Here is a 13,624-nt window from a genome sequence, read left to right as displayed (position 1 = left end):
ACCTTATTCCTAAGAGAGTCCTTAGCCCAACAAAAAAAAGGAAATTGGATGCCGAGCACTTTTGTGTAGACAGAATAAAGAAGTCTACATCCTAGTCCACAAAACCTGCGGATATGCTATCTTCTATGGCAAAAGGGACTTTGAGATGTAAGTTAAGTGTTTTGAGACGGGCAGATTATTCGGAATTATTTTGGTTATGTAGGTAAACCCAGGGTGATCACAAAGGTCTCATGAAGGAAAGAGAGAAGCGGGAGAGGAGAGATAGAAAGGTTAGAAGATGCTATGTTGGGGACGCCTGGGTGGCTTAGTCCGTTAAGCGTCCGACTTTGGCTCGGGTCATGATCTCGTGGTCTTTGAGTTCAAGCCCCGCATCGGGCTCCATGCTGACAGCTCAGAGCCTGGAGCCTGCTTCGGATTCCGTGTCTCCCTCTCTCTCCACCCCTCCCCTGCTTGTGCGCTCTCTCTCTCTCTCTCTCTCTCTGTCTCTCTCAAAAACAAAGAAAACATTTTTAAATTTTTTGAAAAAATAAAATAAAAAGCACTTAATGGATCTCACAGCCCTGTGAATCTTCAAAAGCAAATGCCCCCTCCTTTCTCCCACTGGCCCCTGCCCTCAAATGGTTTATTTTAGGAACAAAACAGGAGGAGAAGAGCAGCGGTTCTGCCTTGATGCCCCACCTCGGTCACGGGCCATCCGGGACACGCTCCCTCGGGAGCAGGATGCTTCAAAGGGGCTTCGATCCAAATGTGGGTAAGAGTATGAAAGACTAGGCGGCTTCCCCAGTTACAGAAGCTCTGGCCTGGCTCTCACCCCCGTCCCCCAACAGGTGCCCCAGCCCCACCTTAAGTGACATCGTGGGCTCACAGAGTGGGCTGCAGCCAGGGACGCTGTTTCGCCCACGTGTGTGCTACGGGCGCAGCCACAAAGCCTTCAGACTGGAAAAAGCAGACAGCTGTGCCCGGCAGGCTCACATGTGCCAGCTCCATCTGCTAAATCATTAAAACGGAGTCTTGGCAGCATCTGCAGAAAAACACATTTGTTTTCTCCATAAAGAGGAAGAGTCAACTTTCCTGTCGTCCTCGTAAGTTTTTGCAATCACTTTAATGTGCAGAGTGCCTTGTACAAAGGCAGGAATGGGCTACGGGCTATGGGGCCAAGATGCAGGCTTTCACTAAGTTATATTATATGTTAAATTATCCATCCGCTAGTGTTGGTGGCTCAGCCATCATTTCAAGGCAATGAGACACATTATGGCAAAGCTCATGACAACGTTCGGAGGCTCAGCACTTTGCCTCCCGTGCTGACACAGGCCTAGGGGGACATCCAGCAGGGTGGGCTCTGGGACAGCCGCTCGGAGAAAGCGGTCTTGGGGACGGTGAGTCACACACAGTGCTGGACTCACCAGGGAAAAAGAATGAGTCCCTGAAAACTGAAAAATGGGGGTGTCCGCGCCTCTGAATCCAGAGAAAAGCCCTTGTTCCCATCCTTGGAATGTGTGATAGAGAATCTGTCCCCGATTGCAGATTTCAGTCTCCTCCCAGCCCATCCCCACCGCTCCTGCAAAGCGAGCCCACTGGAGCCATTCAGACCCAATTTCCACTCTGTCACTTAGCGTGTGACTCAGTTTCAAGGTTCTCGTCTATTAAATGGGCGTATCAATTACAGCTCATCCTCAGGGCTGTGGAGAGAAGTGAGCAAGAGAATATACACAAAGGACTTAGCACAACGCCTCTCTCATAGTTGGCTGTTATCATCACCATGACCTCTGTGACGATTACGTTCGATACCTTCGAAGCTTGCGTTACCCGTTCAAAAGCGGCCTCGGCCTTCGTTCTAAATGTGGGACCCTTGTCCATGGGACTAGAGCAAACCACAGCTTGTGGGCCAAACCCTGCTCCCCACCTGTTTTAGTGCACCCGTTGGGCTAAATAACATTTGTTAATGGACAAAGATCAAAAGAAGAATGTTATTTTGTGATGTGTGGCAATTAAATGAAATTCAAATTTCAGTGTCTCCACAAATAGTTTTACGGAAACACTATGCCCATTTATTTATGTAGAGCCCACACTTTGTGGAATAATGGCAGAACTGAGCAAAGGGCAACAGAGACATGTGACCTGTAGGTCAGAAAATATTTACTACCTATCCCTTAGAGGAAGCCTGCTGACATTCGTCCGAGGGAATAAAACCATTATCTTGGGGAGTCTTGCTCAGTTTCACAGCTGATGTTGGAAAACCCCAAGACCTGACTGACTAGCGTGGATGCAGGAAGGAACTAGAGAGACATGCTCAGCAGTTCATTTGCGTCTCAACCAATGACAACATGAAAGGGGCTGGTGGTTTGGACTCCTGGGAAGGACCCTGGCATCAAAGCTGGGTTTGAAACCCAGCTTTGTCACCAGCAGGCCATGTGACTTTGAACTGGCGACCCAACCTCACTACGTTCTCTGCTGGAAATTGGGGCATCAGTCCCTTTGGCACAGGATTGTCAGGACAAGGGAAGTAAGGTGCATCCCCTCTGCAAAGACCGGATGCTCTGCTGGCGGGTGAAATTTGTTGGCGCCCACCTTCCAAAGTTTGTCTTCAGGGTCTGTCAAAAAAGAAACCATACCAAAAGGGAAGGATGTGTTCTAGGACATGGAAAATGCCACAGGCTTCCCGTTCCAGCTCCAACATGTAAAGAGTCTGGAAGTCATTCCCTCCCCTGACTTAAAACAACAACAACAAATAGATAAAAAGAAGTTGACTGAACTGGAAAATCAATGACTTTTCCCAGACCCATCAGAGAACTGACCCTGAACTCTGGAAAGATGGATGAATCCAAAGTCACAGGTGAAGTGTGCTTACCTGAAGCAGAAACCCTGGAGCCTAACTAGTAGAACAGTCGAATGCTAATTCTCATAGGGACTGTGAAAGGCTGAATATAAACTAGGGAGAGTGAGGAACTCCTGGGGGTTGCAGGCTTGGGGAGGAGCCCACGATTTTATGTGCTTTAGCACCAGAAACTCCATCAGGTTCTTACTGTGAAGATCCCAGAAAGGTCCCTTCCTGGCTCTGACAGAGGAAGGAATGACCAATTCCCATTAAATACACTCCAGAGCTTTCTCCACGAGGAAAGCCTACTCTACAGGGAAAGGGCTTTGCCAGAGCCTTATCCCAGTGGGGGAAGGGCATCCCTCACCCTTCGACCCCTTCCAGTCTTCCTGTCTCGCCCAAGGATGGGCATATGAGTGAGAAACACTTGGGAAGGTCACAGGTCAAACACACTGGCCCATGAAAAGCCAGATTTACCTGAGAATTATAGAACACCCCACCCCACACCCCTTAGCACACCAACAGGGCTCCAGTAAATAGAACAGCAGTGATCACAACCGAAGCTCTAAGACACAGGCTCTCTCTGGGGGAGGAGCAGTTAGGGAAGCTCAGAGTCAAGAGGGAAGGAGAAGACAAGGACGCCAGAGGAATGTGACATCTCTGGCACCCGCATCCACAGCAAACATGAAACACAGCGAACTCGTAGCCACATGAAAATAAGTCCTCACACTACAGGCCTAGTTGCCTCAATATCCATTACTCGGTACAACATGTCTGGCTTGCAACACAAAATTACAAGACACACCAAAAGAGAAAAGAGCAACCGCTTGAAGAGGTAAATCAAGCATCAGAACGAGACTCAGATGTGATACAGATGTTGAAATCATCAGACAGGGCATTCTAAAAATTATGATTAGTATACTAAGAACCCTAACAGAAAAAACAGACAATATGCAATACAAATGGATAATATAGCTGGAGGAACAAAAATTCTAGGAAATAATCAAAAGGAAGGGCTCAAGATCAAAACCACTCTAACCCAGGGGCACCTGAGCGGCTCAGTCGGTTAAGCATTCGCCTCTCGTTTTGGGCTCAGGTCATGATATCACGGTTCACGGGTTTGAACCTCTTGTTGGGTTCTGTGCTGACAGTGTGCAGCCTGCTTGGGATTCTCTCTCTGCCCCTCTCTCTGCCTCTTCCCTGCTCATGCACGCATGCACACACACACATTCTCTCTCTCAAAATAAATAAACATTAAACACACACATACACACTAATTGAAATGAAGAAAACCTCTTGATGGGTTCAGCAGGCTGGACATAGCTGAGGAAGGAGTTAGCGATTTTGAAGCTACGCCAATAGAAACTCCCAAAACTGAAACACAAAGAGAAAGAAGGATAAACATGGAACAGAATACACCTGAAAAGTGTGGGAAATTTTCAAAAGATATATATATAATCAGAATGCCAGAAAAAGAAGAAAGAACGCTATGTGAAGAAGTGAAGGACAGATCCCAAAGTCCAGGTCCAAGAAGCTCAGAGAATACCAAAAAGCTACAGACCTGAGTATATCATATTCAAACTGCAGAAAACCAAAGATAAAAAGACAATTTTGAATGAAGCCAGGAAAGGGCAGAAAAACCTCACCTCTGAAGGAACAAAGATAAGAATTACATCAGAAACTGTGCAAGCACAGAGTAGAGCAGAATATTTAAAATGTTGAATGAAAAAAAATCAACTTAGAATTTTATATTCTTTTTTTTAATGCTTATTTATCTTTGAAGGAGAGAGAGACAGAGGGGCAGAAAGAGAGGGAGACACAGAATCAGAAGCAGGCTCCAGGCTCTGAGCTGTCAGCCCAGAGCCCGACGTGGGGCTCGAACTCACGAGCTGTGAGATCATGACCGGAGCCGAAGTCAGACGCTTAACTGATGGAGCCACCCAGGAGCCCCAACTTAGAATTTTATATTCGGATAAATTATCCTTCAAAACTGAAAGAGAAATAATATATCTGAAACAAACACGCACTAAAGGACTGTGTTACCAGTGGACATGCTCACCGAGAAAGGTTAAAGGATTTTCTTCAGGCAAAAAGAAAATGATAGAGATCAGAAATCTGGATCTATATTTAAAAAAAAAAAAAAAGAAAGAAAAGAAAAAGAAAAGGCATCAGAGAAGGCAAAAATGAAAATAAAATCCTTTATTTTTATTTGTGTTTCATCTAAAAGAGAACCGTGGAAAGTAGTAATGGTTTCTTAGTCAGCTCCAGCTGCCATAACAAAATACCACAGACTATGGGTGGTGGGGGAGCTTCACTAATAAACATTTGCTTTCTCATAGTTCTGGAAGCTGGAGAGTTCAAGATCAAGGCTTCAACTGATTTGTTCTCAGGTAAGGGTCCTCTTCCTTGCGCTCAGACGGTCATTTTGTTTTCACGTGGCCTGGCCTTTCCTTGGTGCATTCCCCGGGAGACAGAGTATGAGCAAGCTCTTCAAAGTCTCTTCCAACCACAACACTAATCCTGTGGGATCAGGGCCCCACCCTTATGACCTCATGTAACTCAAACACCTCCTTCTGAGCCCTGTCTTCAAATACAATCCTATAGGCTGTTAGGCCTTCAACATGTGGATTGCAGGGGAGAGGGAGCCATAATTCTATACAGAGAAAATAGTAACACTGTATTGGGTGATTAGAGCATATGGGTAAGTGAAATAAATGACAGTGGTGCCATACGGACTAAGAGAGAGGAATTGAGACTACTGTGTTATGAAATATCTGTGCTACACAGGAAGCTTTGCAGGAGTATTTGAAGATAGACTTGTATTAGTTAAAAGTGTATCCTGTGAGGGGCGCCTGCATGGCTCAGTCAGTTGAGCATCTGACTCTTGATTTCAGCTCAGGTCATGGTCCTAGGGTCATGGGATGGAGCCTGGCATCAGGCTCTCTGCACTGAGTGTGGAGCCTGCTTAAGATTCTCTCTCTCTCTCTCTCTCTCTCTCTCTCTCTCTCTCTCTCTCCCCCCCCCCCGTCTCTGCCCCTCCCCTGCTCTCACTCTCTAGTTCTCTCTCAAAATAAATAAATAAACATTTAAAAAAAGACTCCAGTGAATTAAAAGTGAAGGGGTAGTAGAGGGCATCCTGGGAAGCTGGTGGAACAGGAAGCACCAGGAATCTTCTCCCCACCTAGACAACAATTGCTCTGGCTGAATGTGTCTAATATAACTATTTTGAAACTCTGGGATGTCTTGAAAGCTTGCAACTTCCAAAGGAAGACTTGGACAGTAAATTTTGGTTAATTTCAGTCAATTTCAGCTCTTATCATAACAGCAGGTATTCATCTGCACCCAACAAATGGTGCTGGGAAACTGGATATCCACATGCAGGAGGATGAATTTGAACCCTTAACTAGCCCTCTATACAAAAATTAACTCAAAATGGATCAAAGACCTAAATGTAAGACCCAATACAATTTCGTCTCTTAGAAGAAAACAACAAAAGCATCATGACGTTAGATTTGGCAATGATTTCTTGGATATGACGCCCAAGACAAAAATAATAAAAGAAAAATAGACAAGTTAGACATCACGAAAAAACAACATGGCCTCTCAGGATGTTTGTCTCCTGCAGCCTTCCCATGCTGGATGTGCAAGTGCGCATTGTGTGTTCACACAGAGAGACACAGACCTGCACAAAGACATGCAGAGTGGACTCAATGCACACGTGCTGATCGGGCACACATTCAGACACAAAGCACACAAACGCAGAGAGATTGCAGACACCCATTCTGCACACCTATACGAATATGCTGCTCTTGTAATGATAGCCAAGATCTACACACTTACTCTATATCTTAGTTTCTTTCCCCCAAAAAACAGAGCCTAAGAGAAGGATCTGTGTACAAATAATTCATTTGGGGGGCAATCCCAGCGAGCAGGAGTGCAGGAACAGGAAACAAGAGAAGGAGGAAATGCCACCGTGGGGACACATTGTCAAGGTCTCCCAGAGGGTAATTGGGTTCAGTCCTGCACCAAGCCTTCCAAGGAATATATACAATGCCTCTTAGGCTTCTGTTTCTGACCATGACAGATGAACCAGTATTGTGCTGGCCTTCCCACCATAAACAATATATACTTGGACAAGATATATGAAGCAACATTTTCCAGGCAATGGACAATAGGCAGTACAAGATTACAGCTCCTAATAAAAGAAACCCATGAAGTGAGCCCAACCAATGTCAGTGTATAACTTGTGACAATTCTTAGCCATGGTGCTAGAGGAACCCGTGTAGGATTTGATAGGCCTACTGAATCGAGGAGGCACAAAGCAGAGTTCAAGGCAACTAAAACAACTGCAATCTATGGGTTGGGGCATCCGAAATATAGAAGCTTGTGCAAAGGGCCCCAGGGTTCCATGTGGGGACCCCCCTCCTCAATTAAGGAGAGACTCAAGACCATCTGAGCGCTACCAGGTAGTGGGTGTTATTGATTGAAAGTATAGGCATATTAGAGGTTGAACAGTACTAGAGATGTTGTGGTTCTGGCCCTCACCAGAGTGGAGAGAGCTTGTTAACAGCCCGCTAACATGCCTGACATCCAGCTGAGACACCACATTATTTTTAGGAGTAAGAACTACATCAGAGAGTAGAGCCTACTTGAGAACTTCTCTAACAAAGTCTAATCAAGTTCTCATATGATCTACAGAGGACCGCAGTGCTTAGGGGTTAAGTCTCACTAGGTTAGAGAGCTTGGGAAGTGCCCTATGCTTTGCACAGACTCACAAGAGGAAAGCATAAAATCAAAATTACAAAAAAATTTCAAGAAAAACAGCCAGCAATTGAATAGCCTGATAAAACAAAGAGGAACAGTCTTCAGAGGAAGATAACAGAATCCAAAGGCTCTACAACATAGTTTCCATATTTCTGAGATTCAATTTAAAAAAAAAGAACATAGGGGCACCCGGGTGGCTCAGTTGGTTGAGCATCTGACCAGCTCAGTTCATGATCTCATGGCTTGTGAGTTCGAGCCCAACGTCGGGCTCTGTGCTGACAGCTCAGAGCCTGGAACCTGCTTGGAATTCTGGGTCTCCCTCTCTCTCTGCGCCTCCCCTGCTAATGCTGTCTCTCTCTGTCTCTCAAAAATAAATAAATATTTAAAGAAATTTTTAAAAAGAGCATAGACCTACAAAGAAAGAGGAAAATGTAATTCAAAACAAAAGCAAAACACTGCGCTTAGCAAAGCGGATTTTGTAAATATGTTAAAATAATTCAAGGAAAGTATGGTCTTAATGATTGCTCAAGTAAGGAATTTCAACAGCAAAATGAAAATTATAAAAAAGAATTAAGGCCATATACAAAAGACCCACAGCTAATATAATCCTAATGGGGAACAAATGAGAGCTTTTCCTCTATAGTCAGAAACAAAACAGGGATGTCCACTCTCACTCCTGTTATTTAACATAGTACTGGAAATCCTAGTCTCTGCAATCAGACAACAAAAAGAAATAAAAGGCATCCAAACCAAGGAAGAAGTCAAACTTTCACTATTCACAGAAGACATGATACTCTATGTAGAAAACCCAAAAGACGACACCAAAAAAATTGCTAGCACTGATACATGAATTCAGTAAAGTCACAGGATACAAAATCAATGTATAGAAATCTGCTGCATTTCTATACACCAATAATGAAGCAGCAGAAAGGGAAATTAAGGAATCGATCCCATTTATAATTACACCAAAACTCATAAGATACCTAGGAATAAACCTAACCAAAGAGGTAAAAGATCTGTACTCTGAAAACTAAATAACACTTACGAAAGAAATTGAAGAGGGGCACCTGGGTGGCTCAGTCAGTTAAGCATCCAATTTCGGCTCAAGTCATGATCTCACAGTTTATGAGTTCAAACCCCACATCAGGCTCTGTGCTGATACCTCAGAGCCTGGAGTCTGCTTTGGATTCTGTGTCTCCCTCTCTGCCCCCCACTCTCAAAAATAAATAAATATTTTTTTTAAAAAGAACATACTATTTTAAAGAAAGGAAGGAAGGAAGGAAGGAAGGAAGGAAGGAAGGAAGGAAGAAATTGAAGAGAACACAAGGAGATAAAAAACATTTCATGCTCATGAATTAGAAGAACAAATATTGTTAAAATGTCTATACTAGCCAAAGCAATCTACACATTCAATGCAGTCCTTATCAAAATACCACCAGAATTTTTCACAGAGCTAGAACAAGCAATCCTAAAATGTGTATGGAACCACAAAAGACCCCCAAATAACCAAAGCAATCTTGAAAAAGAAAAGCAAAGTTGGAGGCATCACAATTCCAGACTTCAACCTATATTACAAAACTGTAGTCATCAAGACAGTATGGTACTGGCACAAAAACAGATACATAGATCAATGGAACAGAATAGAAATCCCAGATATGGAGCCATAACTATGCGGTCAACTAATCCTCAACAAAGTAGGAAAGAATTTCCAATGGAAAAAAGACAGTCTCTTCAATAAATGGTGTTGGGAAAACTGGACAGCAACATGCAGAAGAATGAAACTGGGTCACTCTCTGACACCATCCACAAAAATAAATTCAAAATGGATGAAAGACCTAAATGTGAGACAGGAAACCATCAAAATCCTAGAGGAGAACACAGGCAGCTACCTTTTTGACATCAGTTGTAGCAACTTGTTACTAGACACGTCTCTGAAGGCAAGAGAAACAAAAGCAAAAATGAACTATTGGGACTTCATTAAGATAAAAATCTTCTGCGCAGCAAAGGAAACAATCAACAAAACTAAAAGGCAACCAACAGAATGAGAAAAGATATTTGCAAATGACATATCTGATAAAGGGTTAGTATTCAAAAATCTATAAAGAACTTACCAAACTCAACACCCAAAAAGCAAATAATCCAGTTGAGATATGGGGAGAAGACCTGAATAGACATTTTTCTAAAGAGGACCTACAGATGGCTAACAGACACATGAAAAGATGCTCGACATCACTCATCATCAGGGAAATGCAAATCAAAACCATGATGAGATATCACCTTACACCTGTCAGAATGGCTAACGTTAACAACTCAGGCAACAACAGATGTTTGTGAGGATGTGGAGAAAGAGGATCTCTTTTGCATTGTTGGTGGGAATGCAAACTGGTGCAGCCACTCTGGAAAACAGTATGGAGGTTCCTCAAAAAGTTAAAACTAGAACTACCCTGCAACCCAGCAACTTCACTAATAGGTGTTTATCCAAAGGATACAAAAATACTGATTTGAAGGGGCATGAGCACCGTGATGTTTATAGCAGCATTATCTATAACAGCTAACTTATGGAAAGTGCCCAAATGTCTATCGACTGATGAATGGATAAAGAAGATGTGATACATATATGTATATACATATATATACATATATATAATGGAATATTACTCAGCCATAAAAAAAGAATGAAATCTTGCCATTTGCAACATCATGGAGGAGCTAGAGGGCATTATGCTAAGCACTATGGTGAGCGAAATAAGTCTGTCAGAGGAAGACAAATCCCATAGATTTCACTCATATGTAGAATTTAAGAAACAAAACAGATGAATATAGGTGAAGGGGAAGAGAGAGAGAGAAAGAAATTAACAAACCATAAGAGACTCTTAACTATAGAGAATAAGCTGAGGGTTGCTGGAGGGGAGGTGCGAGGGGGGATGGGCTAAATGGGGGATGGGCATTAAGGAGGGCACGCATTGTGATGAGCACTGGGTATTGTAGGTAAATCACTAAATTCTACTCCTGAAAATGATATTACACTACAGGTTAACTAACTAGAATTTAAATAAAAACTGGAGGGGCGCCTGGGTGGCGCAGTCGGTTAAGCGTCTGACTTCAGCCAGGTCACGATCTCGCGGTCCGTGAGTTCGAGCCCCGCGTCAGGCTCTGGGCTGATGGCTCGGAGCCTGGAGCCTGTTTCCGATTCTGTGTCTCCCTCTCTCTCTGCCCCTCCCCCGTTCATGCTCTGTCTCTCTCTGTCTCAAAAATAAATTAAAAAAAAAAAATGTTAAATAAAAACTGGAAACATAAAAAAGGAACCAAATAAAAATTCTAAAACTGAAAATTGCAACAACTGAAATTTAAATTTTTCTAGGGTACTTAATACTACAACATGGCAAAAGAATTGGTGAACTTGAAGACAGATGAATAGAAATTATCTAACCTGAAGAACAGAGACAAATGGGATTGAAGAATATGATTGGCAGCTTGGGAATCTGTGGCACAATGTCACATGTCTAATGTATGCAAATTGAGTGTCCCTAAAGAAGAAGGAAATGAGAATGGAGCAGAAAATGTATTTGAATAAATAATAGCTAAAAATTCCCCAAATTTGATGGAAAACATAGACTGACATATCCAAGAAGCTCTGAAAAGCCCAAACAAGATGAATTCAAAGAAAAATCCACTTTGGCACGTCGTAGTTAAACTGCTGAAAACCAAGGACCAAGAAAAAAATTCTGAAAGCAACTAAAGGGAAAAAAAAATGCTTTATACGTAGGGGCATGAGGATAAGAATTATGATGACATTTCATCTTAAAACAATGGCAGCTGGAAGACGATGGAATGACATCTTGAAAGTGCTGACATCTTGAAAGTGCTGAAATCCTTTCTCAGGATTGTCTACACAGGGATTTACCTAAAGAATTATTTAATCAGAAGCTCCCCTCCCCCATTGCTTGACGGTTTCCCCTGGGGTGTTAACTTCTCTGCACTTTCAGGCTGAATGAGTGTGATGGATGGGTAGGTACCCAGAACTGGGTGCATCATCAAGGAATCTTCAGGGCAGGGGCATGAATTCCAGCTGAATTACATGAATTACAGGGGCACACCTGGAGGCTGGCTGCCCCAGTGGTCCAAAGCTCTCATGGAACCCACAGCAGACACAGCTGAAATTACAGGGGAAACAAGAGGTTATAAGTCAGGGGGCAAAGACACCTGCCATTCTATGTGCCAGGCACTGTTCTAAGCACCTGACATAACCTGACAGCAACTCAGGGGAGCTGGTACTAGCCATTCTTTAAAGAGGTGGAAACAAAGGCAAACAGGAGTTTGGTCATATGCCAAGATCCCAGAGCTGGTAAGTGTTAGAGTCGAGCTTGAACCCAGGTCTGTCTGGCATTCAAGCTTTCAGCCACTACCCCACATTACTTCTCGAGATGCACTGCACACAGTCACTGAGGCACAGCTACGTATCCCATGCTCAGACCTCCGCACACATATCCAAAGACGTAGTGTTCCTACACACAGACATGTAACTCTACGTGTGCTGCCACACTGCCCCACACATGCATGTGCACACACACATACACACAGACACAGAATCAAGGACATGTGCATGCACACACTCAAGCCATAGGTGCATGCAGCAGAAATATACTCATTAGGGAACCGTTCCAGCTATTTCCTGGCCCTGAAGACAATATAATTGGGCTCACCACAGGTAGAAAAGGAGGGCTACTCTGCACCCAGGCAGAAGACCTGCCCGCTCCTCTTCCTCCCCACTCATTGTGGTTAGCTGGTCACTTCCAAGGATGTTATTCATTTCCCCCAAAAGACACCTGCTCGCCCAGACCTCTCCTTTGTCTCACCCACGCCTGGCAATCTGCCCACTTCCGCCCTCAGCCCTCACATGTGCTTTCCTGAAATTTCTACGTCTGTGCTGTCACCAGCAGTCAGAATGGAGCTCGTTATTCTAAGCCCTAGAGTCTCAGCCTCGCACTGACAGCTGGGTGGGCAGGTAAGGAAATGCTTCACCGCTGGCTCTGTTGTTTCACAGAATTTGATCGCAGCCTCAAAGGTGTGTCCTCCCACTTCCTGTTGCAGCCAACAGGGGGAGGCCTCTCCTGTCCAGGGAGCTGGCCACCTAACTATCCCCAGGATTCTAAAGCCCGCCTTGACCAATTCTGCGTAAGCCATAGCACGTGGGGGTGCAGATGCTTTCCGAGCATGACATCATTTGTTTTATCGTGTGTGTATTCGACAAACGTTACATGAGCAACTACTGTAAACCAAGCCCTGGGGTTCCAGCAGGAACCATTTCTGTTGTTTTACTCCCAGTGCCAAGCCCAGGGTCTGGCATGTGGCAGGTGTTCCATTCATGTCTGCTGGATGAATGGGTGAAGGGACAGATGGACAGATGGGCAGATGAGGATGGATGGTGGGTGGATGGGTGGGTGGATGGGTAGGTGTGCCCAGGGATGGATGAATGAGTAGGTAAGTAGACGAGTGGAGCAGGCCCTGCACAGAGGGGTGCAGGCTGACAAATAAGACACAGCTGCCACCTCAAAGGGGTTCACTCCAATAAGACTTTGCTTAGGTCGCTCTACACTCTGTTACACGTGTGCAGGGGGGCGGGGGGAAGAAGGCATGTAGGAAGCGAGGGAGTGAGGCACAGAGGGGTTACACACAGCTGGGGTATTTCAGGCAGAGCATTTGGCCAGAGCCCTCTCAGCTACCTCAAGCCCGGAAGAGGAGCGGCGCCCATGCCCTGCCCCCACAGAAATGGTCATCCAGAAGCATCCTTTGGGGGGGTGACCACAGGGCCACTGGAGTGGAAACTGGCATCAGTGGATTTACCCGAGGTGCAGCCAGACCTGGGTCCTTCACAGTGTCCCCCTGCTTCAGGGTGTTTGCAGGAAGTGGACCCACTCTGGACATCTAGCTCATCCTGGTCACCCCATGGCCGCCTCGGCACCCCTCTTGGCTGCGCACGGACGCCTTCTGCCTCCGCACACCGCACTGCAGCACCTTCACCCTCTCACGTGTGCGTCCTCTCTT

Source organism: Panthera leo, chromosome A3 (genome assembly GCF_018350215.1).
Source record: "Panthera leo isolate Ple1 chromosome A3, P.leo_Ple1_pat1.1, whole genome shotgun sequence".
NCBI classification, from domain to species: domain Eukaryota; kingdom Metazoa; phylum Chordata; class Mammalia; order Carnivora; family Felidae; genus Panthera; species Panthera leo.
This window is presented reverse-complemented; position numbering follows the sequence as displayed.